Raw genomic sequence first — 27,675 nt, 5'->3', positions numbered from 1 at the left:
GGGGGGATTCTTAGCGAGATCCTCCCATACTATGATGTACGGCACCTGATCGAGGTGTCCATTGGGTCCTGGCTGGAAGACCAGGGCCTTCACCTGCAAGATAATATCAATATTAAAAGTTCCGTTCCTGGGCCACCCGACGTTGAAAGCCGGCCACTCTGAGGAGCAGAAGGTGACCCATCTTCGTCTTCTGACTTCGACCGAAAGATTGTGTGCCCGGCCGGCGACTTCTTTCCAGTGATCTAGAGTGAGGCTTAAAGGGGTGGTTACAGTCTGCCCCATGGGTGTAGAGAAGGGGTGAGCGGTGAGGAGGAGGACAGGAAAGGAAGAAAAACACGGAACGAACAGACGCACACGAACGACAGGACTGGCGCGGCAGATTCAGATGGGAGCGGTCGCGAACAACGACCTTCCCCGAAGAGGAGGGAGTGCCGGGGCTCCGTTCCTCTTCCAGACCACTCCGGAGTCCGACTCCAGAGGGGGACCAGGGGTCTCAGGCACGTCTGCCTCCCCCGCTGGTCCAAATACAGAATACAGAGTACAGCGTCCTGCAGGCACAATACAGACCCGGCACAAAACAGACCCGGCCAGTCAGACAAACGGACGAGACAGATATGACATTTAGCGAGCTCGGTCTTACCTCCTACCGGTCTTAGGATTGAGTCTGGGGCGTCTCGGATCCCGGACGAGCCCCCAAATGTTGGACCCTGGCTCACGGGTGCCAACGTGGCCCGGTGGACGCCCCAGAGACTCAGACCCCAGACAGGCAGATGCAATTAGCAAGAGGGTTTATTGAACGTTTGCGCAAACGGGCTCTCCGCCTCCGAGGAGGAAAAGAGCCCCGATTAGCAGTTACAGGTATCTTTTAAAAGGCAAAAGGAAAGAAACTGCCTAAAGACAAAAGAACCGCGGGAGTCGCGTAGCATCCAGGTTGATTTCGGGGAGGGTCAACATGAACCTATTCAGGGACATTCCAGTCAGGGTGTGGGGGGGGGGAACGGTTTTCTTATTGTAAACAGAATGCTTTTAGTTGCTAAAATTTCAGGAAGAAGACTGGATGGGCTGCCTCTGGATTAGGGCTGGCCCTACTTACAAGGGGGGAGGTTTCTTCATCTGTAGGGGTGATACGTATTTGGCATGTTACTGGCGGACTTCGGGTGGTCTGCTGGTGGTGGGAAAGTTCGAGGTGGGGGCCATAAGGTGGAGGGTCCGCTACCATTTTGTTGGTGCCTGCCGATCCTCTTGATCCCACCGGCCCAACACTATTGACCTACTATCATTCATTATTTTTTACTTCTGCCTTTTCTAGGACTTCCTATAGATGGAATCATGTAGTACAGACTCTTGGGCCTGACTTCTTCCATTCAGCACAATGTTTTGGAGATCCATCCACATTCTTACATGTGTCAGTGGCTCATTCCTTTTTTGTTGCTGAGTAGCAATCCAGTGTTTAGATATATCACATTCAGGTAATTTTTGAGATAAGATTTCTGCATATTACAGGGCAGAGAAAAAGTCAATAAACAGAGGAAGAAGGGAGCTATTAACATGGAAGGTTAATATAGACAATTTCTGTATGTTCTTTTTTTTTTAAAAAAAAGATTTTATTTATTTATTCATGATAGGCAGAGAGGCAGAGACACAGGCAGAGGGAGAAGCAGGGTCCATGCAGGGAGCCCGATCCTGGGACTCCAGGATCACGCCCTGGGGTGAAGGCAGGCGCTGAACCGCTGAGCCACCCAGGGATTCCCCCCCCCCATATTCTTTATTAAAGAAAGTCTGGAGATGCTGGGGTGGCTCAGTGTTTGAGCGTCTGCCTTTGGCTCAGGGTGTGATCCTGGAGTCTCGGGACAGAGTCCCACATCCAGCTCTCTGCATGGAGCCTGCTTCTCCCTCTGCCTATGTCTCTGCCCCTCTTTCCGTGTCTTTCATGAATAAATAAAATCTAAGAAGAAGAAGAAGAAAGAAGAAGAAGAAAGAAGAAGAAGAAGAAGAAAAGAAAGAGAGAAAGAAAGAAGAAAGAAAGAAAGAAAGAAAGAAAGAAAGAAAGAAAGAAAGAAAGAAAGTCTTCCCATCTGTTTCTTCAGTCCTTTAAATCAAGATTTAAAGGACTGAATTTTGCTTTCAATGCTAATGAAATTCCAGATCCTGGCCTTTAAAAGCAAGTCTCAAAATTTTTAACAAATGTATCTGTGAAAGAAATTGTGACGTCGCCTCTTCCTTATTGCAACAGAGGGAGCAATAGGATTCTGCATTACCAAACTGGTTCAAAGAATCCAATTTGACAAGGAATTAAACTGGGAACCTTTGTAAAAACGTCAGTCTTGTTTACCATTTCCATTTGTGCCGATTGGAGACTTGATGACTACTTATTGTTGGGGCCAGGTGGGAAGAGAAACTCCTCAAGATGGCGGGTACCCCAAATGGCTGAGGTTCCTGTCACCACCTCCACCTGGGACGCCAACGGACCAATGACCTGCTGACAGCTTGACGCAGACCCTTAGACCTCTCCTTTGGACTTACGCAACCGGACCCAATGCCCTTCAAACCCCAGAGGAGGAAGTCACCTTTGACTGGCCGAACTGCAATCCTTCCTTTGCATAGTGAGGGTCACTCTGACTGGTTGGGTTGCAATCCTTCCTTTGCATATGAGCCGACCAATAGGAAACCGTTCTGCCTTACAACGTTATGTAAACCCCCTGCCACCTTGTCTTGGCGCGACTTCCCCGACTCACTCTTCCCCTCCGTGAGTCGTGGAACCTCGCCCGAGGGCGCCTGCAATAAAATCTGTTCTTGGACCCTCGCTTGCCTTGGCGGTCTCATTTCCATTTAGTTACCAAAAAAACCTAACACTTATATCTATTATCAACTTGCTAAGTTCTCTCTTAACTTAAATATATCCTTGGAAGTATAATTTGAAGAAAGGTATCATGTAAGACTTTTGTCCTGGAAAATTACTTGCAAAATAAACTTATAATTCTATTTTTTTAAAATTTTTTAAAATTTTTATTTATTTATGATAGTCAGAGAGAGAGAGAGAGAGAGGCAGAGACACAGGCAGAGGGAGAGGGAGAAGCAGGCTCCATGCCAGGAGCCCGATGTGGGATTCGATCCCGGGTCTCCAGGATCGCGCCCTGGGCCAAAGGCAGGCGCCAAACCGCTGTGCCACCCAGGGATCCCGCAAAATAAACTTATAATTCTAATTAGTTTTCTTACTTGATCATGTGTTGGATTTATTGCCCCAATAATATTGTGCTATTCGGTATTTTTATGTTCCTAAACGCTGCAAATACTCTATACTGTCTCCTCAGATAAGAAGAAGATGATTGGCATAATGCAAAATATAAACCCCTAACTGTGCTAGGTTTTTTATTTTTACAAAAAGATTGAGTCTGGTCTCATTTAAATTAATAGCAAAGAATGAGAATAATTGTGAAAGAAGCGCCCTCCAGAGGCAGGAAAGCATTCAAATCATTTACACTTAAAATAGTACTTGGTTACAAAATTACACAATCACATGGGCCAAGAAAACATAATTCATTTCCTGTAACTGATTAAATCTTAACAACTCCAATACCACTAGTGGGTTGGTACCTTAAACTTGCCAATTAATAGGATTGCCATGTCTTCTGGTTTCAACAGACTGTGGCAAAGCAGCTCCTTCAGGTAAATTCTAAAGTCTTTTTTTTTGTTTGTTTTTTAAGATTTTATTTATTCATGAGAGACACAGAGGGAGGCAGAAACATAGGCAGAGGGAGAAGCAGGCTCCCTGCAGGGAGCCCAATGTGGGACTCGATCCTAGGACCCCAGGTTTACGACCTGATCTGAAGGCAGACACTCAACCACTGAGTCACCCAGGTGTCCTTAAAGTCTTGAGATTGTCTCCTCCTCTTCTTTCTGATATGTCTCCTGGAGGGTGATGGCTGTGTGGCCTCCTCTAAATGGGGAAAGAGAGTCTTACATATGGTCTCACAGAGTCTCTGGCGCCTCTGGTTCTGAAGCAGTTTTCCTTATCTGGCTTCTGATCGCTGGCAACCTTGTTGGCTACTACCCTTGTCTGCATGCAGTGAAGTGTTGGTTTAATCTCTTAGTTTAGTCATGACTCAGTGGTACCTCCACTGATCATTGTCTCTTATTGGCTCCTGTTGACTCTAAGGATCTCTCTGAGTCTTACATATCTCCTTGAACCACCCGGGGGTTCAAGCCGAAAAATGATTCCTCTGAAACACAGTGGGGTCTCAGGAAATTTCGGAGGCTGTTTTATGCTCTCTTTGCCTAGCTAGGGCACATTTCTATATCTACACTTCTACACTTGGCAAAGGAGGGAGGTGAAAAGATATGCAGGTTACCCACCTCAAAACCCAAGTTCTTTGCCTTACAGAGACTTCCCCTTTCTTCCCTGACTCAAATAATTTTTTTAAAAAGATTTTATTTGTTTGTTTGTTTATTTAACAGAGAATGAAAGAGAGAGTGCACAGAGGCAGGGCAGAGGAGCACAGGGAGAGGGAAAAGCTAGATCCCAGGACCCAGAGATCATGACCAGTGCCAAAAGCAGATGCTTAATCCACTAAGCTACCCAAGTGTTCCTCATAAAGCAAAGTTAAGTCAGAACGATAAAGCAGGTTCAGGATTCCAAACTCAACGAAAATTCACCATGTGATTAAACTTGGCTTCTTACACAGCACACAAAGCAGGACAGAAGACAAGCCATACAACAAACAAGATAACAGAAGAGTAAAAAAAAAGAGGATCCCTGGGTGGCGCAGTGGTTTGGCGCCTGCCTTTGGCCCAGGGCGCGATCCTAGAGACCCAGGATCGAATCCCACGTCGGGCTCCCGGTGCATGGAGCCTGCTTCTCCCTCTGCCTATGTCTCTGCCTCTCTCTCTCTCACTGTGTGCCTATCATAAATTAAAAAAAAAAAAAAGATAACAGAAGAGTATAGGAAGTGAATGAACCAAAAGCAAAGTCAGTCTGTGGGTGCCTCGGTCTGGTCCAGTTCAGCTCCTGGCACTTAACTGCTTCTAATGCTCAAGCAGTGAAGGGTCTCTGTTATGTTTGGGGATCAATCTGGCAGAGGCTTTGGCATCAGTTGCCTTTTTTAAGTGGTCAGACATAGAAGGGTCATGTCTGAAGAGTCTGACAGTTTGCTGCCAAAATCCTTCCCTTTTTAAAGGGATTGAATCAGTTGCAGGTCTGGGCAGCCCTCCTCTGGTTCTGCACATTATCAGTTCTGGGGTTGTGAGGTGATGTTGGTCTGGGCAGTATCTCCTAGCTGGGGTATCTTTAACTGCTTGCATCATTGCTTGACACAGGCCCTTGCTTGACATGAGACTGCATTTTGCTCTCTATAGTCTACAGAAATATCAGGATAAGCCTGGGCAGAACTAGGAGAGAAGTGGGCATCAACAGACACTGGACTTACAGCTGGATGCAGTGAGTGTTGAAACCTGAGGTTGTCTTTTTGGGAGGAGGCAGTGAGTGATTTCATGTGTATAAGGGATATTTAGGGGCACCTGGGTGGCTCAGTCAGTTAAGCTTCTGACTTTGTCCTAGGTCATGATCTTGGGCTCCTGGGACTGAGACCTGTGTCATGCTTGCTGCTCAGTGGGGAGTCTGCTTGTCCCTCTGCCCCTCCACCTGCGTGTGTGCTTTCTCTCTTTCTATGTCTCAAAGAAATAAATAAAATCTTAAAGAGAGAGGTATCTAAAGTGTGTTAGAATTACTTTTTAGAAGGCTAAAGGAGAAGAATGTATGTGGATAATAGCAGGAGGGATTTTCTGAGACTTGTTCTGTACATTTCTTTTTAAAGATTTTATTTATTTGACAGAGAGCACAAGCAAGGGGAGCAGCAGGCAGAGGGAGAGGGAGAAGCAGGCTCCCCGATGAGCAGTGAGCCTGATGCGAGGATTAAGGATCATATCATCCCAGGACCCTGGGACTTGATCTGGAGCTGAAGGCAGATGCTTAATCAACTGGGCCACCCAGAAGTCCCTATGTTTCTCATCAATACTGTGAACTGCACAATTTTCTCTTTCTTTCTTTCTTTCCTTTTTTTAAGATTTTATTTATTTATTCAAGAGAGACACGGAGAGAGAGGCAGAGACACAGGCAGAGGGAGAAGCAGGCTCCCTGCATGGAACCCATGGAACCCAAAGTAGGACTAGACTAGACCTGGGATCATGACTTGAGCCAAAGGCAGACGCTCAACCACTGAGCCACCCAGGTGCCCCCACAATTTAGTTTCAATCATTTTATTTTCTGTTTGAGTTAGCCAGAGTTGAGACTTCTTGCTTATACCTAAAAAGCCTTATTGACACAGCCTCCCAGCCTATCTTATCCCTCCCCTTATCTCTTCACACCTATCAATTTCTTATTCCTAAAACACAGAAAGAATAAGATCACCTTATTTTGTCATGCAGAAACCTCCAAAGGCTTCCCCACTTCTCACAGGGAATACACTAGAGTCCTTACTCTGAGATGCAAGGTTCTCACCAGGCTGATGTCAAGCTGCCTTTCCAAATGCATCTTTGCCTGCTCCCTTCTAAAAGTCCAGTGAGATTGTCTCTGGGGACTCTGAGAATCGCCAAGAACGTTGCAATATAATCTTTTCTCAGGATAAAGGAGTATAACCTTTGACCACCCCAGTCCTTAAGAAGGTCTCTATATGCAAAACTTACAAATTACAAACAATTGTAACAATTGGACTTAATGATTCACTGCCTCAGTATTTATCTTTTTTTATTGTATTCAAAGAGGGCTGTAACTACCCCTATGGTGACATCAGTCTGTACTTTCTAATTGATTAAGTTCTTCTTTCCAGCTTATCTCTTAACTCAGGCAAAAGACCCTGCAAGCAAAGCAACCCCTGATGAGAATGGAAACTACCCCCCAAGCAATAAGGACTGCCCTGAGCCAGGGAAACCCTGTGCAGTTGACTCTGACAGTGATCGACCTGCTCTTTCCTGCCCACCTGCATGTACCGACTGACTTTCCCCCCTCGTTTTCCTTATATAAACCTGGAAATATTGTTAAGCACTTTGGTGACAGTCTTTGAGATGCTAGTCCATGGTCTCCCTGTTGGTGGCTTCACCAAAATACATTCCTTTCTTGTTTCACCACCACTCGTCTCTCTGCCTTTGGATTTTGTCAGCAGTTGAGTGGCCAAACCTGGTGTGTTTGGAACTCCAGGAGCCAGGTGTTCTTGTACCCCTGTGCCCCGACTACAGTATCTTGAACAGCCACAGAAAAAAACAAAAACAAAAAAATACCCTCTAAACCCTATGAGCTTTTCAAAGATAGGGACCATGTCTTTCTCATCACTGTAGACCAAAACCTAATAATGTTCTTGGCATCTATTATTATTAGAATTTTAAACAATTCAGGGATATTTAATTTTTTTTCTTTTTACAAGTAACAGCATGGATTTGAGCTTGTTTAAACTAAAAATGAAATCAATTAGATGGTGTAATGGTTGATTTGCTGTGTCAGCCTGGCTCAGCCATGGTGCCCAGATATTTAGGCAAACATTTTTCTGGATGTCTTTGTGCAGGTGTTTTTTGGATGAGATTAACACTTAAATTGGTGGATTTTGAGTAAAGCAGATTACTTACATAATGTGGCCTCATGCAATCATCTGAAGGGCTTAGTAGAACAAAGTGGCATCACCAAACAAGAAGGACTTCTGCCAGCAGACGGCTTTCAGACTTGAAGTGCAGCTCTTCCCTCAGTCTCCAGCTGCTGGCCTACCCTGCAGACTTCGGACTTGCCAAGCCATCACAACTGCATGAGCCAATTCCTTAAAATAAACCTCTATATATATCCACATCCTGTTGGTTCTGTTCCTCTGGAGAACCCTGACTAATACAGAAGGTTATTAGGTTATTGTGTGTGGTATGAAATATATTTGGCCTTTTCTAGCACAAAGTCCCTAAAACTCCTGGAATTTCCTGATAGGAGTGTCTGGTTATTCATAAGGTGACGTAGGGTGGGACCCTAGATAGCCTTAAAGTGGGGCTGGTCATCAGAAAGACCAAGTGATTAGAAAGTTGGAACTTTCAGCCCCACCACTGACCTCTGGGAAGGGAAAGGAGAAGGCCTGATGATTAAATTCTATAAACTCTTTAATTAGGAGATTAGCTTCTGTGTTGGTTAAGTACATCTGCATGCTAGAAGGGTGGCACACCTCAGTGCCATGAAGATAGAACCTCTTGTGCTCAGGACCCCTCTAGACCTTGCTCTTGTGTACCCCTTCATCTGGCTGTTCATCTGTACAACTTATAATATCCTTTATAATAAGCTGGTAAATGTAAGGAAGTGTTCCCCCCAGTTTTGTGAGCCATTCTAATAAATTATCGAATCTGAGGAGAAGGTTATAGGACCCCCTCACTCATAGCCAGTCAGAAGCACAGGTGACAACCTGGACTTGTGAATGGCATCTGAACTGGGGACAGTCTTGTGGGACAGAGCACTTAGCCCATGGGATCTGACCCTAGGTGGACATGTCAGAATGGAGTTAAGTTTGTAGGATATCCAGTTGGTGTCCACTGAGAATTGGAAAATTGCTTAGTGGTGTTGGGAAAGAGTTATCCAGGATTAATTACAGAGTTATCTCATGAAATCCAACTAAATTTTAAAAATTATTATTATTTTTAATTGTTTTATTTATTTATTCATGAGAGACAGAGAGAAAGAAAGGTAGAGGGAGAAGCAGGGTCCCTGTGGAGAAGGAGCCCAGTGTAGGACTCAATCCTAGGACCTGGGATCATGACCTGAGCCAAAGATAGATGCTTAATCAACTGAGCCACTCAGGTGCCCTAAATTATTATTATTTTTATTTTAAATAGGCTCCAAGCCCAATGTGAGGCTTGAACTCATGACTCTGAGATCAAGAGTCTCATGCTTTACCAACCTAGCCTGCCAGACACCCCTACCAATTAAATTTTTAATAACTAGATCTTTTTTATTTTTATTTTTTTAGAGTTTACTTATTGACAGAGAAACGGAGCACAAGCAGGGGGAGCAGCAGGCAGAGGGAGAGGGAGAAGCAGGCTCCCCACTGAGCAGGGACCCTGATTCGAGACTTGATCCCAGGACCCTGGGATCACAAGCCTAGCCAAAGGCAGACACCTAACCAACTAGGCCACCCAGGTGCCCAATAACTAGATCTTGAAAAGAAAAAGAGCTGAAGTAACTTCTGGAATATAAGCAGCTGGAGTTATTTAGACAATTGTCACTGATGTGACTCAGCTTGTAATAGTTTTTCATTGGTGTCTCTCACTGATAAAACTCCTAGGAGAGACTAAGTGATTGGCTCAACTAGAATTGGGTATCTATCTATGTTTCAATCAGCTCTGACCATAGCACACATATATGGTTGGAAATAACATATCTCTTTGGGGGGAGGCAGTTTTCAGAGAAGGATGAATCACTGTGAAGACCTCAACAAATTATGGCATACTGTGTGAAGAATATTATAATTTCATTTCTCAAGCTACATTTTCTTGGTCCCAACTTGACCATAAGTTCTTTGAGAACAAGAAAGTTGAGGTATAATTAATAATTCCTCAGAACTTAGCTCACACAACTAAAAATCTAACAGAGATCCAACCTATGTCTAGGTTGGATTCATTCTAGCCATGTGTCTGATGAACCAGTGGCAAGGGCCTGATAAACTAGGCTATGGACTGCTCTTGGGAAGAACTCATTCTAAGGGAAGAGAGCATCTGACAGGTAAATTTTGACTAATGACAAAGTCTTTGTGATGACTAATTTTATGTATCAAGTTGATTGGGCCCTGCGGTGCCTAGATATTTGGTCAAAAATTATTATCGCCATGTCTGTTAAGAGTATTTTTGGATGAGATCACATTTGAATCAGTAGACAGAGTAAAACAGACTGTACTCCCTAATGTGAGCGGGGCTTATCTAATCAGTTGAAGGCCTGAATAGAACAAAAAAGGCTGACCCTCCTGCAAGTAAGAGGAAACTACTGCCTGATTGTTTGGGCTAGGGCATCAGTTTTTTTCTGCCTTCAGACTCAGCTGAAACATTGGCCTGCTGGCTTTTAAACTAGAATCATACTGTTGGTGGTCCTAATCTCCAGCTTGCTGACTACAGATCTTGGGACTTCTGAAACTCCAGAACTATATGAGCCAATTCCTTAGAATCTGTCTCTTTTCTCTGTCTCTTTTTCTCTCTGTAGGCTCAGAGACCATGCCCTGTGGCCTCTCCAGCAGAGTGCTGGACTTCCTACATAGCACCTTAGGCTCCTCAAAGCAAAAGCTTTCCAAAAAGGAGGAAATGGAAACTACCAGTTCTTTTTTTTTTTTTAAGATTTTACTCATTTATTTGACACACAGAGAGAGCACAAGCAGGGGGAGTGGCAGGTAGAGGAAGAAGGAGAAGCAGGCTCCCCGCTGAACAGGGAGCCCAATGTGGGGCTCAGTCCCAGGATCTCAGGATCATAACCTGAGCCGAAGGCAGATGCTTAACTGAGTGAGCCACCCAGGCACCCCACCAGTTCTTTTAAAGGCCAGGAACAGAACTGGCCCAGTGTCATCTCCACCGAACTCTATTGGTTAAGATGAATCATAGACTAACCTGCATTCAGAGTTGGAAGGGACCACACAAGGCTATAATTATTAAGAAGTGTAGTTCATTGAGGGCCATCTTTGCAAAGCTACCACAGATAGTTTAGCTGGGTATCAAGTCTAAGTTGAAAATCATTTTTCACTCAGTATTTTTACTGCATTGTACCTACTGAGAAGCCAATACCACTCTATCCCAAATCCTCTGTACATGGCCTCCTTTTGTCTCTGGAAGATTGTAGGACATTCTTTTTATTGTCAGTGTTCTGAAACTTCCAGCCATCTTTCAATGGGTCTTTTTCATTCATTGTATGTATTGGGCACTCAGAGAGACTTCCAATTTGGAGACTCATCCTTTGGTTCTGGGAATTTTTATGTATTATTTTATTTATTTGATAATTTCTTCCCCTCTCTTATCTCTGATCTCTCTAGAGTTTTTATTAGTCAGACGTAAGATTTCCTGAACTGATCATCTAATCTTTTAAAGTTTTATTTTTCCCCAATGTCCATCTCTTTGGCATTTGTTCCACATTCCAGGGGGTTTCCTTGTCCTTAAACTCCACTCTTCAATGTAAATTGTTATTTTTCCCCTTACAGTTTTTTGGGAAATATTTATTTTATTTAATTTTTAGAGGGACAGAGAAAGAGAGCTTGCACAAGTAGGGGGGAAAGATAGAGAGAAAGAATCTTCAAGCAGACTCTCCACTGAAGATGGAGCTGGATGTGGGGCTCAGTCTCACTCATGATCTGAGACTATGACCTGAGCCAAAACCAAGAGTCAGGTGCTCAACTGACTGAGCCACCCAGGCACTCCATTGGTCATTATAGTTTTAATTTCCAAATACCCTTTTCTGATTTTGTTTTATAGTCATTTCTCTTGTCTCATGGTCACAATACCATCTCATGTCTTTTTGAGGATGTTATCTCATTTAGTTTTAATTTTCCTTTGGCTCTCTTTTCTTTGTCCCTCAGAGTTTCTTTTTCCTTTCTTTTTTTCTTTTTAAATATTTATTTATTGAAGTAATCTCGACACTCAACATGCGGCCTAAACTCATGACACCGAGATCAAGTGTCACACATTCTTCCTACTGAACCAGCTAGATGCTCCCCTCAGAAATTTTTAAAAATTTCTGATGTTCAGGTTACAGGTGGTTCTCAGCTGGTAATCCTTGGCTGTAACTTGTATTTAAGAGAGAGACACTAAGAAGCTGGTGCATGGCTTGGGCTTGTGGGTAAGTGGGCTTCATTGAAGAGTTCCTCAAATGTTGGTGTGTATACACCTTTTTTCTGGGGGTGATTCAGTTTCTTTAAGGGAGAGTCCTTCAGTCTCCTGGCTAGGAATATAGGCTTGCCTGCCTGCATTCTGGAAACAGGTTAAAAAAAGGATTGGAAGGTCTTGCCAGACTGTTGTCCTGTTTTTCAGTATGAAATCTCATCACCATGCTCTGCTGTGGAGACTGCTCTAGAAATAACCTCCCATCTGTTGGGGAAGGAAGGGGGCAGTCATCTGGCTACATGAGGGGAAGAGGCCAAGCGATCCAACTACTCCTCATACTAACTTAAAACCCAATTCTACTATTTCAGTACCACCTCCAATCCCACTGTTGGAGGTACCTGGGGTGTCTAAGATAATCAGATTTCTATTTATGAATCATCTGATCTCTTTTGGGACACCTCTCTGCATGCCTGTTTTCTGTTTTGCTGGGTCAGTTACCCATCACCATTTACTTTCTATCTTCCTAAATTTTGTTAACATCTCCTGTCGTTCTCATTATTCCTCTTATTTCCTTTGTTCTAGAATATTTGCCTTCTTAGTTCCTTTATTGTCTTTTTTCTTTTTAAATTGAGGTAACATTCACATAATAAAAAAATAACCATTTAATTTTATTTTTTATTTTATTATTATTTTTTAAAATAACCATTTCAAAGTGAACAATCTAGTGGAATTTAGGGCCTTCCTATCTCTGAGTAAGATTACATTCTGAGGTACTTGGGGTGAGGACTCTAACATCTTTTTCTGGGGCACACAATTCAACCCATAAATAAGATGTGAATATTAGGTAGGAACTAGCAACATCTGCCACACTTACTTGGACAAAGAATCATTGGGTTGGGGCAACTGGTGGCTTAGTTGGTTAAGCATCCAACTCTTGGTTTTGGCTCAGGTTGTGATTTCAGGGTCCTGGGACCGGGCCCCATATTGGGCTCCCTGCTCAGCAGGGAATCTGCTTGAAGATTTTCTCCCTCTCCCCCTCTCCGTACTCATGTTCTCTCTCTCTTTCTCTCTCTCAAATAAAATAAATAAATCTTTAAAAAAACAAAAGGAATCATTGGGCTTGTCATGTGCAGCAAGGTAAGGAGGTTGTCCAGGCAAGGGTAGCCTGGGATTGGCATTAGAGCCCCTGAGGGAAAGGAGAGCTTCTATTTGATGTGGTGGCCCTGTGTGGGATGTCATAGGAGAGTGTTCACATTGGGGGATATTGTGCATCAGCCTGGCACAGGGTGTCAGAGTCCAAGTGAAATGAGAAGGGTATCTGCACAGGGGAAGGAATGGTGATGGCAGAGGGAGACCAGTTACATACAGAGAGGCTGATCGATAAGTAAAGTTGTTGAGGATCCAAGTTTGTCAGTGTCACATAAGAAAGTAATGAATATGGAAAGGGAAGAAACTAGATTGAGCCCTGTGGAGTTATACCATAATTAGTGATACCTTTGTGAACTCATGTTATTCAAGAAGGAGATAGATAGATAGATAGATAGATAGATAGATAGATAGATATAGATAGATATGTAAATATAGATATGTATATATGTGTGTATATACATACATACATTTTCTAGTTCTGTGCACTGAGAAGGCCAGGATATGGTGATACCCCAATAGCAATGAACACACCTACTACATAGATCTTGGATTCTAAGTATTACTTCTCACTGAAAGGAGCCAAGACTTCTTAAAGGAATGTCTGACTCCACCACTGGAAAGAAAGAAAACATACAGAATATTTTGTCATGCCCAAAAAGAAGGAAGTACTCAAAGAATAATGGAAATGTGTCAAAAGAACACAGAATGGGCTCTCACTGGCCAAACTGGGGACAATTTGAGGATCAAAATAAACAATGATAGTAACAGATTACTGTTCATTGAATATAATCGGAAACCACCTGTCTATAGTTGGATAAAAGAATGAGTGGATTATATGATGAACAGGACATTTACAGTTTCAGATACTTCTCCACAAAATACTTACAAATTCCTAAAGAAAAAAGACACTTCACAGTAGATAAGCCTGGCAGATATCACCTTCATCAAGTGATGAAAGTACACCTTTTCAGCACTGGGAAAGAATGTTTGAAGTCTTGCACCACCTGATAGGATTCAATGAGAGGAACATATCCCTTCTATATTATTCCTACCAAAGATGTGTAACCTGAATCCAACCATTAGGAAATCCCAACAGAGCCAAATTGAGGCACATGAAATAACTGGCTTATAGTCCTTTAAAATACCAAGTCATGGATGTCAAGCAAAGAATGAACTGTTCCTAATGAATGGGACTAAAAAGATAAAAAAATGAAATGCAGTATATGATTATGATCTGAATTTTTTGAGGACAACTGGAGAGTCTTGAACAGAATCTGAGAATTAAGTGTTAGTTATATATCAATGTTATTTGTATTTACTGGAGTTATGTCCTGATTTTAGGAAAAACCTACTGAAGTACCCAGGAGCAGTGAGGTAACAAATAGCAATTTACTCTCAAATCATTCAAGAACAAAAAACCTCTATAATTTTATAACTTGCAAATTGTTTCCCAACCTTAGGTCAGGAATGGATTACAAGTATGTCAAGAAATTATTCCTTTCAGTCCTGAGTAAGAATAGGTGGAGACTGGGTAGATAGGTGGCTGGAGTGGACAGAGTCAAAGACAATGAAAAATGTAAAAGTTGGGAAACACTAGATAAAGGGTTCCTTCTGCCTAGAAGGCTTTACTCTGTACTTCTGCCTCCTACTCACCTTCAGAACTCAACTCCAACATCACTTGTTTTGGAAGCCCTCCTTAGCCTCTATTCCCAGGTTAGATCTCCTTACTATATGTTCTCAAATCATCCCGTGCCTTTTGTTCATTGTATTTACCACAATTGTAATTTTAAGTTTATGAAAGTAGGGTCTTCATCTCCTCCTCCTCCTCCTCCTCCTTTTTAAAAACTTTTAAAATTGAAATCTAACATACAGAACGAAAAATCTTAAGAGTATAGCTTGATGAATTGTCACAAAGTGAACACATCTTGGTCAAGAAATAGAACATTCCCAGGATTCCAGAAGCCCCCCTCATGTAACCATTGAATTTCAAACATCATAATTAATTTTGCCTGCTTCAAAGAACCCAGCATAAATAAAATCATACAGTTTGTAGATTTTGTGTGTCTGGCTTCTTCTATCTGTGAAATTCAAACAGTTATGCATACAGCTGTATAGTTATTACATACAGCTGTAGTCTATTTTTTGCATTGCTATATGGTATTCCATGGTATGAATATGAATATACTATAATGTGTTCGTTATAAAGTGAAATTTTGACTACTATAAGTAATGCCATAAGAATGTTTTTGTATGTCATTTTTATTGGGGGAAAACACAGAATACTTAACCTTTTAATCATTTTTAAGTGTACAATTCAGAGGCATTAAGCTTATTCACATTTTTGTACAACTATCACCACCATCCATTTCCAGAATTTTTTTCTGTACATGTCTTTTTGATGAATATATGTGCATATATCTGATGGGCATATATCTTAGAAATCCCGGGTCGCAGCATATGTTCAACATTAGTAAATACTGCCGAACAGTTTTCCAAAGTGGTTGTACCAATTTACATGCCCATCAGCCCTGTATGAGAGTTCTCATGACTCTATGCCCTTGTTTACACTTGGTATTATTAATCTTTAAATTATTCTTTTTTTTCCTCTCTCCTTCAGAGAAGGAGTGTGTGTGTGCATGTGAGCAGGGGATAGGGGGTAGGAGAGGAGGGGAGGGCAGGGAGGAGAGGCAGAGGGAGAAAGACAGAGCAAGAACCACACGCAGGCTTCATGCCCAGTATGGAGCCCAACTCTGGGCTCTATTTCACAACCCTAAGATCATGACTTGAGCCAAAATAGAGTCAGAAGCTCAACCTAGGCTCCCTGCTTTTTTAATTATTCCAGTAAAGTGTTTAGTACAGTGTATCTTTTTCTATTTCTTTTTTTAAAAGATTTATTTATTTATTTATTTATTCATGAGAGAGAGAGAGAGGCAGAGACACAGGCAGAGGGAGAAGCAGGCTCCATGCACCGGGAGCCGGATGTGGGATTCGATCCCGGGTCTCCAGGATCGCACCCTGGGCCAAAGGCAGGCACTAAACCGCTGCGCCACCCAGGGATCCCTCTTTTTCTATTTCTATGATAACAAAGTTTAGCACCCTTTTGCATACCTTTTTTTTTTCTTAGAGAGAGGGTGGGGAGGGGCAGAAGGAGAGGAGGAGAGAGAGAGAGAGTCTTAAGAAGGCTCCATGCCCAGCATGGAGCCAGATATGATCCTTGATCTTCACAACCCTGAGATCATGACCTGAACCAAAATCAAGAGTCAAGCACTTAACTGACTAAGCCACCCATGCACCCCACACCTTTTCACATACTTAATAACCACTGCATAGCTGCTTTTGTTAAATGATTGTTCAAGTCCTTTGCCTATTATTAATTGGATTGCCTATATTTTTCTTATCAATGTACAAGTTATTTGTATACTCTAGTATGAGCACTTTGTTGGTTAAATGTTTTTGCAAGTGTCGTCCCTCATTCTATGACTTATGTTTTCATTCTTTTAATGGTGTTTTTTGATAAGCCAAAGTTTCTAATTTAAAGATTTATTTATTGGGATCCCTGGGTGGCGCAGAGGTTTGGCGCCTGCCTTTGGCCCAGGGCGCAACCCGGGAGACCCTGGATCGAATCCCATGTCGGGCTCCCGGTGCATGGAGCCTGCTTCTCCCTCTGCCTGTGTCTCTGCCTCTCTCTCTCTCTCTGTGTGTGACTATCATAAATAAATGTAAAAAAAAAATTAAAGATTTATTTATTTATTTTAGGAGGGGAGGGGCAGAGGGAGAGAGAATCCTGAAGCAGACTCTCTGCTGTACAGGGAACCCAATATGGATCTCAATTCCAAGGCCCCGAGATCATGACCTGAGCCAAAATCAAGTGTCAACTGCTTAACCAACTGAGCCATCCAGGTACCTCCAAAGTTTTTAATTTTAATACAGTGTTATGTGCCAGTTGTTTCATTTATAGTTAGTGTTTATTGTGTCGTATTATTTTTATTTATTTATGATAGTCACACAGAGAGAGAGCTAGAGAGAGAGGCAGAGACACAGGCAGAGGGAGAAGCAGGCTCCATGCACCAGGAGTCCGACGTGGGATTCGATCCCGGGTCTCCAGGATCGCGCCCTGGGCCAAAGGCAGGCGCCAAACCGCTGCGCCACCCAGGGATCCCTATTGTGTCCTATTTAAGAAACTTTCTTTGCTTATTGAAAGTCATGAAGATTTTCTCTTACGTTAGCTTCTAGAAACTTAATTGTTTTATCTTTTACAATCTAAAGTTTGTATGTAGATAGATTATTAATCTGGGGGCACCTGGGTGGCTCAGTGGTTGAGCTTTTGCCTTTGGCTCAGGTCGTGATCCTGGGGCCCTGGGATCAAGTCCCGCATTGGGCCCCCTGAGGGGAGCCTGCTTCGCCCTCTATCTCTGCTTCTCTCTATGTCTCTCATGTAAAATAAATAAAATCTTAAAAAAAAAGTCTTGGGGCACCTCGGTGGCTCAGTCGGTTCAGCATCTCACTTGATTTTGGCTCAGGTCATGATCTTGGGGTCCTAGAATTGAGCCCTGTGTCAGGCTCCACACTCAGTGGGGAGTCTGTTTGATATTCTTTCTGTCCTTTGCCCTCTGACCCCCGCCCCGTGCGTGTCTCTCTCTCTCTCTCTCTCTCAAATAAATAAGTAAAAGTCTTTTAAAAATATCTTTATATATTTTAAAAAGATATAAAATATCTTTAAAAAACTAACACCAACAACAATATTAACAGCTAACACTAATGTTTATTACCAAGCATTTCCCCAACCTTTTAACATGAAACCACTAGCAGGTACACCAATATATCCCAAAATACAATACACATACCTGGAGTAATTCTAGAGATTTATGTAAAACACACATGAAGTTGTAGACGCTAATAGATAAGTGTTTGCTTAATTCTCTAAAAGATGATTTGCATATCAAATTTATATATCTCTACACCCAGCATGGGTCTGGAACTCACAACCTCAAGATCAAAAGTTGCATGCTCTACTGACTGAGCCAGCCAGGTGCCCTTGTTAGTTTGGTTTTTAAATTATTTCATAAGGGATCCCTGGGTGGCGCAGCGGTTTAGCGCCTGCCTTTGGCCCAGAGCGCGATCCTGGAGACCCGGGATTGAATCCCACGTCGGACTCCTGGTGCATGGAGCCTGCTTCTCCCTCTCCGTCTGCCTATGTCCCTGCCTCTCTCTGTGTGTGACTATCATAAATAAATAAAAATTAATAAATAAATTATTTCATAAGTAGTCTTTTCTTTTTTCTTTTTTTAAGATTTTATTTACTTATTTGAGAGAGAGCACGAGAGAGAGAGAGAGAGAGAGAGAGAGAGAGAGAGAGAGAGAAGGAAACAAGCAGGGAGGAGGGGCAGAGGGGGAGGGAGAAACAGACTCCCTACTGAGCAGGGAGCCTGATATGGGGCTCTATCCAAGGACCCTGGGACCACAACCGGAGCCAAAGGCAGACACTCAACTCACTGAGCCACCCAGCAGTCCCTATAAGCAGTCTTTTCTACAGGTCACACAGACCAACCCTACTACCATATAGGAAGGGGCTATACTAAGGTGTGAATCCCAAGAGACAGAGATCATAAGGGCCATTTTGGAGGCTGGCTACCACATCTTCGGAATATAAATTGCTTGCTAGCACACCAGTAATTACACCTGGACTTCAAATTCATAGGCTACAATTTTTCTTCCCTCTCTCTCTTTAATTAACTCTTTTATATTGTAAAAATTTTCAAACCATACACAAATATGCATGAAACGTAAACGTGCAGCTTACTAAGTTATGAAAATCTGTTATCTGTGGAAAAACGATCACCCAGGTAAAGACATGGAACGATGCCAATATCCTAGAAGCTCCCCCCATCTCCTGAATCAGAACATCCACCCTTCCATACTTATAATGACCACCATGCTGATTTTTATGGCCTTCAGATTGCTTTTCCTTATAATGCATCACCGAAGAATGCACTCCTACTCACTATAGTTTCGTTGTGCCCGTTTAAAATTTTTTTATAGGGGATCCATGGGTGGCGCAGCGGTTTAGCGCCTGCCTTTGGCCCAGGGCACAATCCTGGAGACCCGGGATCGAGTCCCACATCGGGCTCCCGGTGCATGATGGAGCCTGCTTCTCCCTCTGCCTATGTCTCTGCCTCTCTCTCTCTCTCTTTCTGACTATCATAAGAAAAAAATATAAATGGAATCATGCAGTAAGTACTAGTTTTGTAACTATTTCCTTTGGTTCAATTTTACGTTCTTAAGATTTATTTATGTTATTGAATTAAGCAGTTTGTTAATTTTCAACTCTGTATGGTATACCATTCTATAAACATACCAAAATGTATCCATTTTACTGTTGAAGAATATGTGGACTATTTGTCTATTATAACAAATCTGTGAGCATTTTTTTAAGATTATTTATTTATCTGAGAGAGAGAGAGAGAGAGAGAGAGAGAGAGAGAGAAATTGTGAGTGGGGGGGAAAGTAGAGGGAGAGGGAGAGAGAGAATCCCAAGCAGATTCGGGTGGGAACCGAGCATGGAACCTGATCCCACAGCCCTGAGAACATGCCTTAGCCGAAATCTAGAGTCAGATGCTCAACCGACTGGGCCACCCAGGTGCCCCTTCTGTGAGCATTCTTATATATATCTCCCAGTAAACTTGTACTTGCATTTCTTAAGATATGTATTTTAGGAATAGAATTGTATAGTCATTTTCAACTTTAATAGATAATGCCAGACTGTTTTCCAAAGTGGGACTGTTTTACAGTCCCATCTGCAGTGTATGTGAATGTCCCTTGTTCCACATCCTCAGCAACATCTGGAATTTTACCCCTGTTAGTAAGTGTAAAGTAGTAGTTCATTATGGTTTTACTTTGCATTTTCATGATCATTTGTGAGTTTTTACATGTTTATTTGCCATTTGGATTTCCACTTTGTTTTGTTAATTTTATTTATTCATTTGACAGAGAAAGCACAAGCAGGAGGAGTGGCAGAAAGAGAGAGAAGGAGAAGCAGGCTTCTCATTGAACAGAAGCCCAATGTGGGGCTCAATCCCAGGACCCTGGGATCATGACCAGAGCCGAAGGCAGACACTCAGCCAACTGAGACACCTAAGCACCCTAGATTTTCACTTTTGATCACCTACTCAAGTATTTTGTCCATATTTTTTTTAATTTTGTCCATATTTTTATCGAAGTTTCTGTTTTTTTGTTATATTACAACTGTTGTTTATATATTGTGGCTATGAGTCCTTTTTTATGTGTAGCACATACCTTTTCTGACTCCATTCTCTTAGTGGCATCTTTTGATAAGCAGGAGTTAATAGTAATGAACTCAGTTATATCAATCTTTTCCTTATCGGTTTTGTTAGCCTAGTTCCCCCCAAACCAGAGCCACATTGTATTATCATAGAGTCTAGGAAGCAGGTGTGAGGGACAAGGAGAGTGACACAGGAAAGTAAGGATAACCAACAGGAGGATGGTTTCATCAACCTGGTGGCCACTAAATAAAAGTGATTGCTGGATCTGGGGCCTCTGTTCTCATTTAACAAACTGTTTCACAAGATCATCTTGGGAGAGGTGAGGTAATAGAAGAAATGGGGGAAAATTATTCATTGGCTCTTGGCTTTTGCTGATCAAAGTTCCACCCCACTGGGCATTATCTCCTTCACACTTGGAAGTTGCACGTATGAGGATACACCTTAAAAATCAGACAAATGAAACCCTTTATTGTCATTTTAGAGGAGTTTAGGGACTTAATAGTGATGATGCATGGATTGAATCCACCATGTTTAACATAAAATCATATTTTCTAATTGGTTATTGGTAGTATATAGGAATTGATGTTACCAAAGTACTGCCATTCCATCACTTAGAAGCAAGTGCCTAGGCTCAGTTCTCAACTAGACTGTCAACATTTTTGTCCTCCTACTCACTTGGCACATAACTTCCAATAAAGTTATAAACACAAGTAGAAGGTTGGCAATAGTTGTGTTCAGCTTGCATGTAAGGGTCAGAGTGTCCTTGGCTTCAAGCTAAAAATCTATCCCAGGTCCTCCCCACCCTGGGAAGCACTTATATCTCCATACACAGGAGTGAAATCTCTGACTGCTACCCTTACTTCTAGACTTATTTCAAAGCCTAGGGGATCTGTGGGATTTGCAAATATTCACAGGGGAGCTTTATCTTGTTTTAAAGCCTAGGTCTCTTTTCCCTTTTCAAAGTTTTATTTATTTTTAATTTATTATTTAGTTATTTATTTGAGAGGTGGGAGGGGCTGAGGGAGTGGGAGAGAAAGAAAGAATCTTAAGCAGACTCCACATTGAGTGCACAGCCCCATGCAGGGCTCAATCTCATGACCTTGGGATCACGACTTGAGTGGAAACCAAGAGTCGGATGCTTAACCAATTGAGCTAACCAGGAGCCCCTTCCATTTTCAAATTTTATCTGTCATTGCTATAGGTCTGCTATAGTATGTGTGTGTATGTGTAAACCCATCTCACCATTTTCATCAGAAGTCTAGTAAGAGCAGGCACCTGGGTGGCTTAGTTAGTTAAGTATCCAACTCTTGGTCTGGCTCAAGTCTTTTTTTTTTAATTTTTATTTATTTATGATAGTCACAGAGAGAGAGAGAGAGAGGCAGAGACACAGGCAGAGGGAGAAGCAGGCTCCATGCACCGGGAGCCCGATGTGGGATTTGATCCCGGGTCTCCAGGATCGCGCCCTGGGCCAAAGGCAGGCGCCAAACCGCTGCGCCACCCAGGGATCCCTTTTTTTTTAATTTTAATATTTATTTATTTACTTATGATAGACATAGAGAGAGAGGCAGAGACACAGGAGGAGGGAGAAGCAGGCTCCATGCACCGGGAGCCCGATGTGGAACTCGATCCCGGGACTCCAGGATCGCGCCCTGGGCCAAAGGCAGGCGCCAAACCGCTGAGCCACCCAGGGATCCCCTCTGGCTCAAGTCTTGATCTCAGAGTCATGAGTTAAAGCCCCACTTTGGGCTCCATGCTGGGCATGAGCCTACTTTTTATTTTTTAAAGATTTTATTTATTTATTCATGAGAGACACACAGAGAAAGGCAGAGACATAGGCAGAAAAAGAAGCAGGCTCCATGCAGAGGGCCCAATGTGGGACCCGATCCCGGGTCCGGTGCCCTGGGCCGAAGGCAGACGTCCAACCACTGAACCACCCAGGCATCCCTGGAGCCTACTTTTTAAAAAAAGAAGTCTAATAAGAGTTTCTTAAATTAATGACAGGCAATAGTTTAACAGGATATTAGATCTTCCAGGTTGTTAATTAGATTCTTCCTGTTGTCTTAGGAGTTTTAGCAAAGGCCTCAAAAGCAGAAAGCAACACTAAATGAAAGTGATTGCTGGACCTGGGGCCTCTGTTCTAAACAAACTGTTTCATAAGATCATCTTGGGAGAGGTGAAGTAATAGAAGAAATGGGGAAAAATTATTCATTGGCTCTTGGCTTTTGCTGATCAAAGTGGATGTCAGGTACCCCTCCCCTCACCATCCACTTCAAAGGGAAATGGGAAGAGATTGTGACCAAGTCTGCCAGCTTTACTAATGTTCTACAGTTTGTATAAGAGAATAAGGATTGTGTTGGAGAGTTATCTGTGGGTTCTGAATTTCTTCTTCTGCCGCTCTGGGGAGGGAGAGTGGTTGTTCCCTTTGCCTAAAGCCAGGTGAGTTGTTAGAGGCCTCCACTAGCACAACTCAGAATGTTCGGCCTGTATCTCCTGGGGTGGTGTTTGGAAGTTGATATCAAGTCTGGGATTGATATCCTAACTCCCACCTGATGAAGTCCAAAAGCAAGATGTGGGCTGACTGGCTTCCCTGGAATGGCAAGTAAGGTGTGTGGCATGGAGAATGAACTGCACTGCCCTTGTCAGCAGGGAAAAGATGCATAAATTGTCCTGTGGGTTAAGAGTACCTAGAAGGGAGCCAACCTGGAATCATTTAAAAAGGATCCTTCTGGGGTGCCTGGGTGGCTCAGAGGTTGAGCATCTCCTTTGACTCAGGGTGTGATCCTGGGGTCCCAGGATTGAATCCCACATCAGGCTCCCTGCACAGAGCCTGCTTCTCCCTCTGCCTGTGTCTCTGCCTCTCTAACTCTGTGTCTCTCATGAATAAATAAATAAAATCTTTAAAAATAAATAAATAAAAGGATCCTTCTGAATCTAATAAAAAATGGGCAGAAGACATGAGTAGACATTTTTCCAAAGAAGACACACAGAAGGCCAACAGAGACATGAAACGGTGCTCAACATCACCCATCCATCATCAGGGAACCAGAAATCAAAGCTATAATGAAATATCACCTCACACCTGTCAGAATGGCTAAAATCAACAACACAAGAAACAACAGGTGTTGGCGAGGATGTGGAGGAAGGGGAACCCTCCTGCACTGTTAGTAGGAACGCAAACTGATACCGCCACTGTGGAAAACAGTATGAAGTTTCCTCAAAAAGTTAAAAATAGAACTACCCTATGATCCAGCAATTGCACTACTAGATATTTACTCAATGAATACAAAAACACTAATTCAAAGGGATATATCACCTCAATGTTTATAGCAGCATTATTTACAACAGCCAAATTATGGAAACAGCCCAAATGTCCGTCGACCAATGAATGGATAAAGAAGATGTGGTATATAGATATATGGACTAACATTCAGCCATAAAAAGAATGAAATATTTGCATTTGCAACAATGTGGATGGAGTTAGAGAATATTACTCTAAGCAAAATAACTTGGTCAAAGAAAGACAAATACCACATGATTTTACTCACATGTGGAATTTAAGAAATGAAACAGACAAGAATAGGGGGAAAAAAAGAGAGGCAAACCAAGAAACAGTCTCTTAACTATAGAAAACAAACTGATGGTTAACCAGAGGGGAGGTGGGTGGTGGGATGCGTGAAATAAGGTGATGGGGATTAAGGAGGGCATGTGATGAGCACCAGGTGTTGTTTGTAAAGGTTCATCACTGAGTTGTACACCTGAAACTAATATTACACTGTATGTTAATAAACTGAAATTTAAATAAAACTTAAAATTGATCCATCAATCAATCCTTTCTATGATGTGTGCCAGAAAGGGATGCCAGGAGAGTGAGTTTATTTATTTATTTATTTATTTATTTATTTATTTATTTATTCATTCATTCATTCATTTATTTATTTTTAAAGATTTTATTTATTTGAAAAGGAGAGAGAGCACAAGCAGGTGGAGCAGCAGAAGGAGAGGGAGAAGCAGGCTCCCCACCAAGCAGGGAGCCCAGCTTTGGGCTCCATCCCAGGACACTGGGATCCTGATTGGAGCTGAAGGCAGACTGAACCACCCAGGTGCCAGGGAGAGTGAGTTTTATGTGGGATGAATCTCTGTAAAGCCAGGGGCTGGGGGTGGGGAGGAAGTAATAGGCAGTCAACCAGAGAAGAGGCATTACCTAGCTCTCAGCAGGAGAGTCATTTAAAAAAAGCTCACAAAGGTGACATAAGAGAGAAAGAGCCAACATTTGTGAATACTCCATGCCCACAGGGAACCAGCTTTCCAAGATGACAGTATGCTGCACAACCCAGGAAAGACTGCAGTTTCCCCCTAATCCCTTCTCCTGCACCAAATGCTGGGGGAGGGCAGTTCAGAAACAGCAGCTAGTCAGTGAGAGAGGAAAAATATACACTGAGAGTAAAGGCAGGGATGTGGAGAAGCCTGGCATACCTTCCTTCATCACAGTAATTTTCACATCTGTCTAAGGCAAGAGCTGGAGAAGGGGAGAACCTTTAGCTTGTGAAGAAACCTCCCCCCTTGTAAGTAGGGCCAGCCCTAATCCAGAGGCAGCCCATCCAGTCTTCTTCCTGAAATTTTAGCAACTAAAAGCATTCTGTTTACAATAAGAAAACCGTTTCCCCCCCCACACCCTGATTGGAATGTCCCTGAATAGGTTCATGTTGACCCTCCCCGAAATCAACCTGGATGCCATGCGACTCCCGCTGTTCTTTTGTCTTTAGGAAGTTTCTTTCCTTTTGCCTTTTAAAAGACACCTGTAATTGCTAATCGGGGCTCTTTTCCTCCTCGGAGGCGGAGAGCCCGTTTGCGCAAACGTTCAATAAACCCTCTTGCTAATTGCATCTGCCTGTCTGGGGTCTGAGTCTCTGGGGCGTCCACCGGGCCACGTTGGCACCCGTGAGCCAGGGTCCAACATTTGGGGGCTCGTCCGGGATCTGAGACGCCCCAGACTCAATCCTAAGACCGGCAGGAGGTAAGACCGAGCTCGCTAAATGTCATATCTGTCTCGTCCGTTTGTCTGACTGGCCGGGTCTGTTTTGTGCCGGGTCTGTATTGTGCCTGCAGGACGCCGTACTCTGTATTCTGTATTTGGACCAGCGGGGGAGGCAGACGTGCCCGAGACCCCTGGTCCCCCTCTGGAGTCGGACTCCGGAGTGGTCTGGAAGAGGAACGGAGCCCCGGCACTCCCTCCTCTTCGGGGAAGGTCGTTGTTCGCGACCGCTCCCATCTGTATCTGCCGCTCCCATCTGTATCTGCCGCGCCAGTCCTGTCGTTCGTGTGCGTCTGTTCGTTCCGTGTTTTTCTTCCTTTCCTGTCCTCCTCCTCACCGCTCACCTCTTCTCTACACCCATGGGGCAGACTGTAACCACCCCTTTAAGCCTCACTCTAGGTCACTGGAAAGAAGTCGCCGGCCGGGCACACAATCTTTCGGTCGAAGTCAGAAGACGAAGATGGGTCACCTTCTGCTCCTCAGAGTGGCCGGCTTTCAACGTCGGGTGGCCCAGGATAATATTGACATTATCTTGCAGGTGAAGGCCCTGGTCTTCCAGCCAGGACCCAATGGACACCTCCACCAGCCGACCTAGGATAACCGCCAACAGCTCCTGCAGACTCTCCTCACCCAGAGACAGCGAGTGTACCTCGAAGCTCGGAAAAACGTCCCGGGGGCGGATGGGAGGCCGACCCGGCTGCCTAATGAGATTGAGGATGTTTTCCCCTTGGTTCGCCCGACCTGGGACTACGACACTGTTGCTGGTAGGGAGCGGCTCCGTCTCTAGCGCCAGGTACTCCTAGCGGGTCTCAAAGGGGCAGGGCATCGCCCCACCAATTTGGCAAAGGTACGTGCTATAGTGCAGGGAAAAGAGGAGACGCCGGCAGGTTTTCTGGAAAGGTTAATAGAAGGCTACCGCATGTATACTCCCTTTGACCCCTTGGCTGAAGACCGCCAACCAGATGTAATTATGTCCTTCATTGGACAGTCGGCCTTGGATATTCGTAATAAGTTACAACGGTTGGAGGGACTTCAGGGGTACACCTTACAGGACTTAGTGAAAGAGGCAGAGAAGGTTTTTAACAAGCGAGAAACCCTAGAGGAAAGGGAGGAAAGGATCCGTAAAGAGCAAGAGGAACGGGAGGATAAGAGAGATAAAAGACGTAATAAAGAGCTGACTAGGATACTGGCCACCGTAGTACAGGGCTCAGGGCAGAGTAAGTCAGGACAGAGTAGGGACCTGGGAGACAAAAGAGGACCACGGGTTGAATGAGACCAGTGTGCCTACTGCAAGGAAAAAGGACATTGGGTTAAAGATTGCCCAAGGAAGGGCCAAACGCAGGGACCTAAAAAGAAGCCCATTCCTGTTTTGTCCCTAGAAGATGAAGATTAGGGGTGTCAGGGCCAGGAACCCCCCCCCCCGAGCCTCGGATAACCCTTAAAGTGGGGGGACAGCCGGTGACCTTCCTGGTCGATATGGGAGCTCAACATTCAGTTTTAACTGAGGCAAAAGGACCCTTGAGCTCTAAAACGTATTGGGTTCAGGGGGCAACTGGAGGCAAGTTATATCGATGGACAACCGAACGGAAGGTCCACCTGAGCACTGGGCAAGTAACGCATTCCTTCTTACTGGTCCCAGACTGCCCTTACCCTCTCCTAGGCAGAGACCTTCTTTCAAAAGTAGGGGCCCAGATACCTTTTCAGCAAAAAGGGGCCACTATTACTGGCGCGGGAGGGCAGCCCCTCCAGGTACTGACCTTGCGCCTAGAGGATGAACACCGGCTGCATGAGGACTCTCCACCGTCCGTGCAGCCCCTAGATTCTGAATGGCTCACTAACTACCCTCAGGCCTGGGTGGAAACGGCCGGAATGGGACTAGCTGTAAACCAGCCGCCCATAATTATAAACTTAAAACCCTCGGCCACCCCCATATCGATCCGGCAATATTCAATGAGCAAAGAGGCCAAAGAAGGCATTCGGCCACATATACAGAGACTATTACAATTGGGCATTTTAATACCTTGCCAGTCGCCCTGGAATACTCCTCTATTACCCGTAAAAAAACCCGGCACAGGAGATTACCAGCCGGTACAAGATTTACGAGAGGTTAACTGGAGGACAGAGGACATACATCCCACGGTGCCAAATCCCTACAACTTGCTCAGCACCTTACCCCCAAGCCATGTCTGGTATACGGTGTTAGATCTAAAAGATGCATTCTTTTGCCTAAGGTTAAGCTCTCAAAGCCAGCCTATTTTTGCTTTTGAATGGAAAGATCCTGAGACGGGATTCTCAGGACAATTCACTTGGACAAGGCTGCCGCAGGGATTCAAAAACTCCCCCACTTTGTTCGATGAGGCCTTGCATCGGGATTTGGCAGATTTCCGAGTTGGCCATCCGGACCTTGTCCTT

General features: G+C 43.7%; 1 pseudogene; it reads left to right on the top strand.

Moving 5' to 3' along the window:
* The first annotated feature begins 1,137 nt into the window (after nt 1-1,137).
* On the top strand, nt 1,138-27,675 carry LOC129512851 (uncharacterized; annotated as a pseudogene).

Source organism: Nyctereutes procyonoides, unplaced genomic scaffold (assembly GCF_905146905.1).
Source record: "Nyctereutes procyonoides isolate TBG_1078 unplaced genomic scaffold, NYPRO_anot_genome, whole genome shotgun sequence".
Taxonomy (NCBI): domain Eukaryota; kingdom Metazoa; phylum Chordata; class Mammalia; order Carnivora; family Canidae; genus Nyctereutes; species Nyctereutes procyonoides.
Note: the sequence above shows the minus strand (reverse complement) of the source record. Positions and strands in the feature narration are given on the sequence as shown.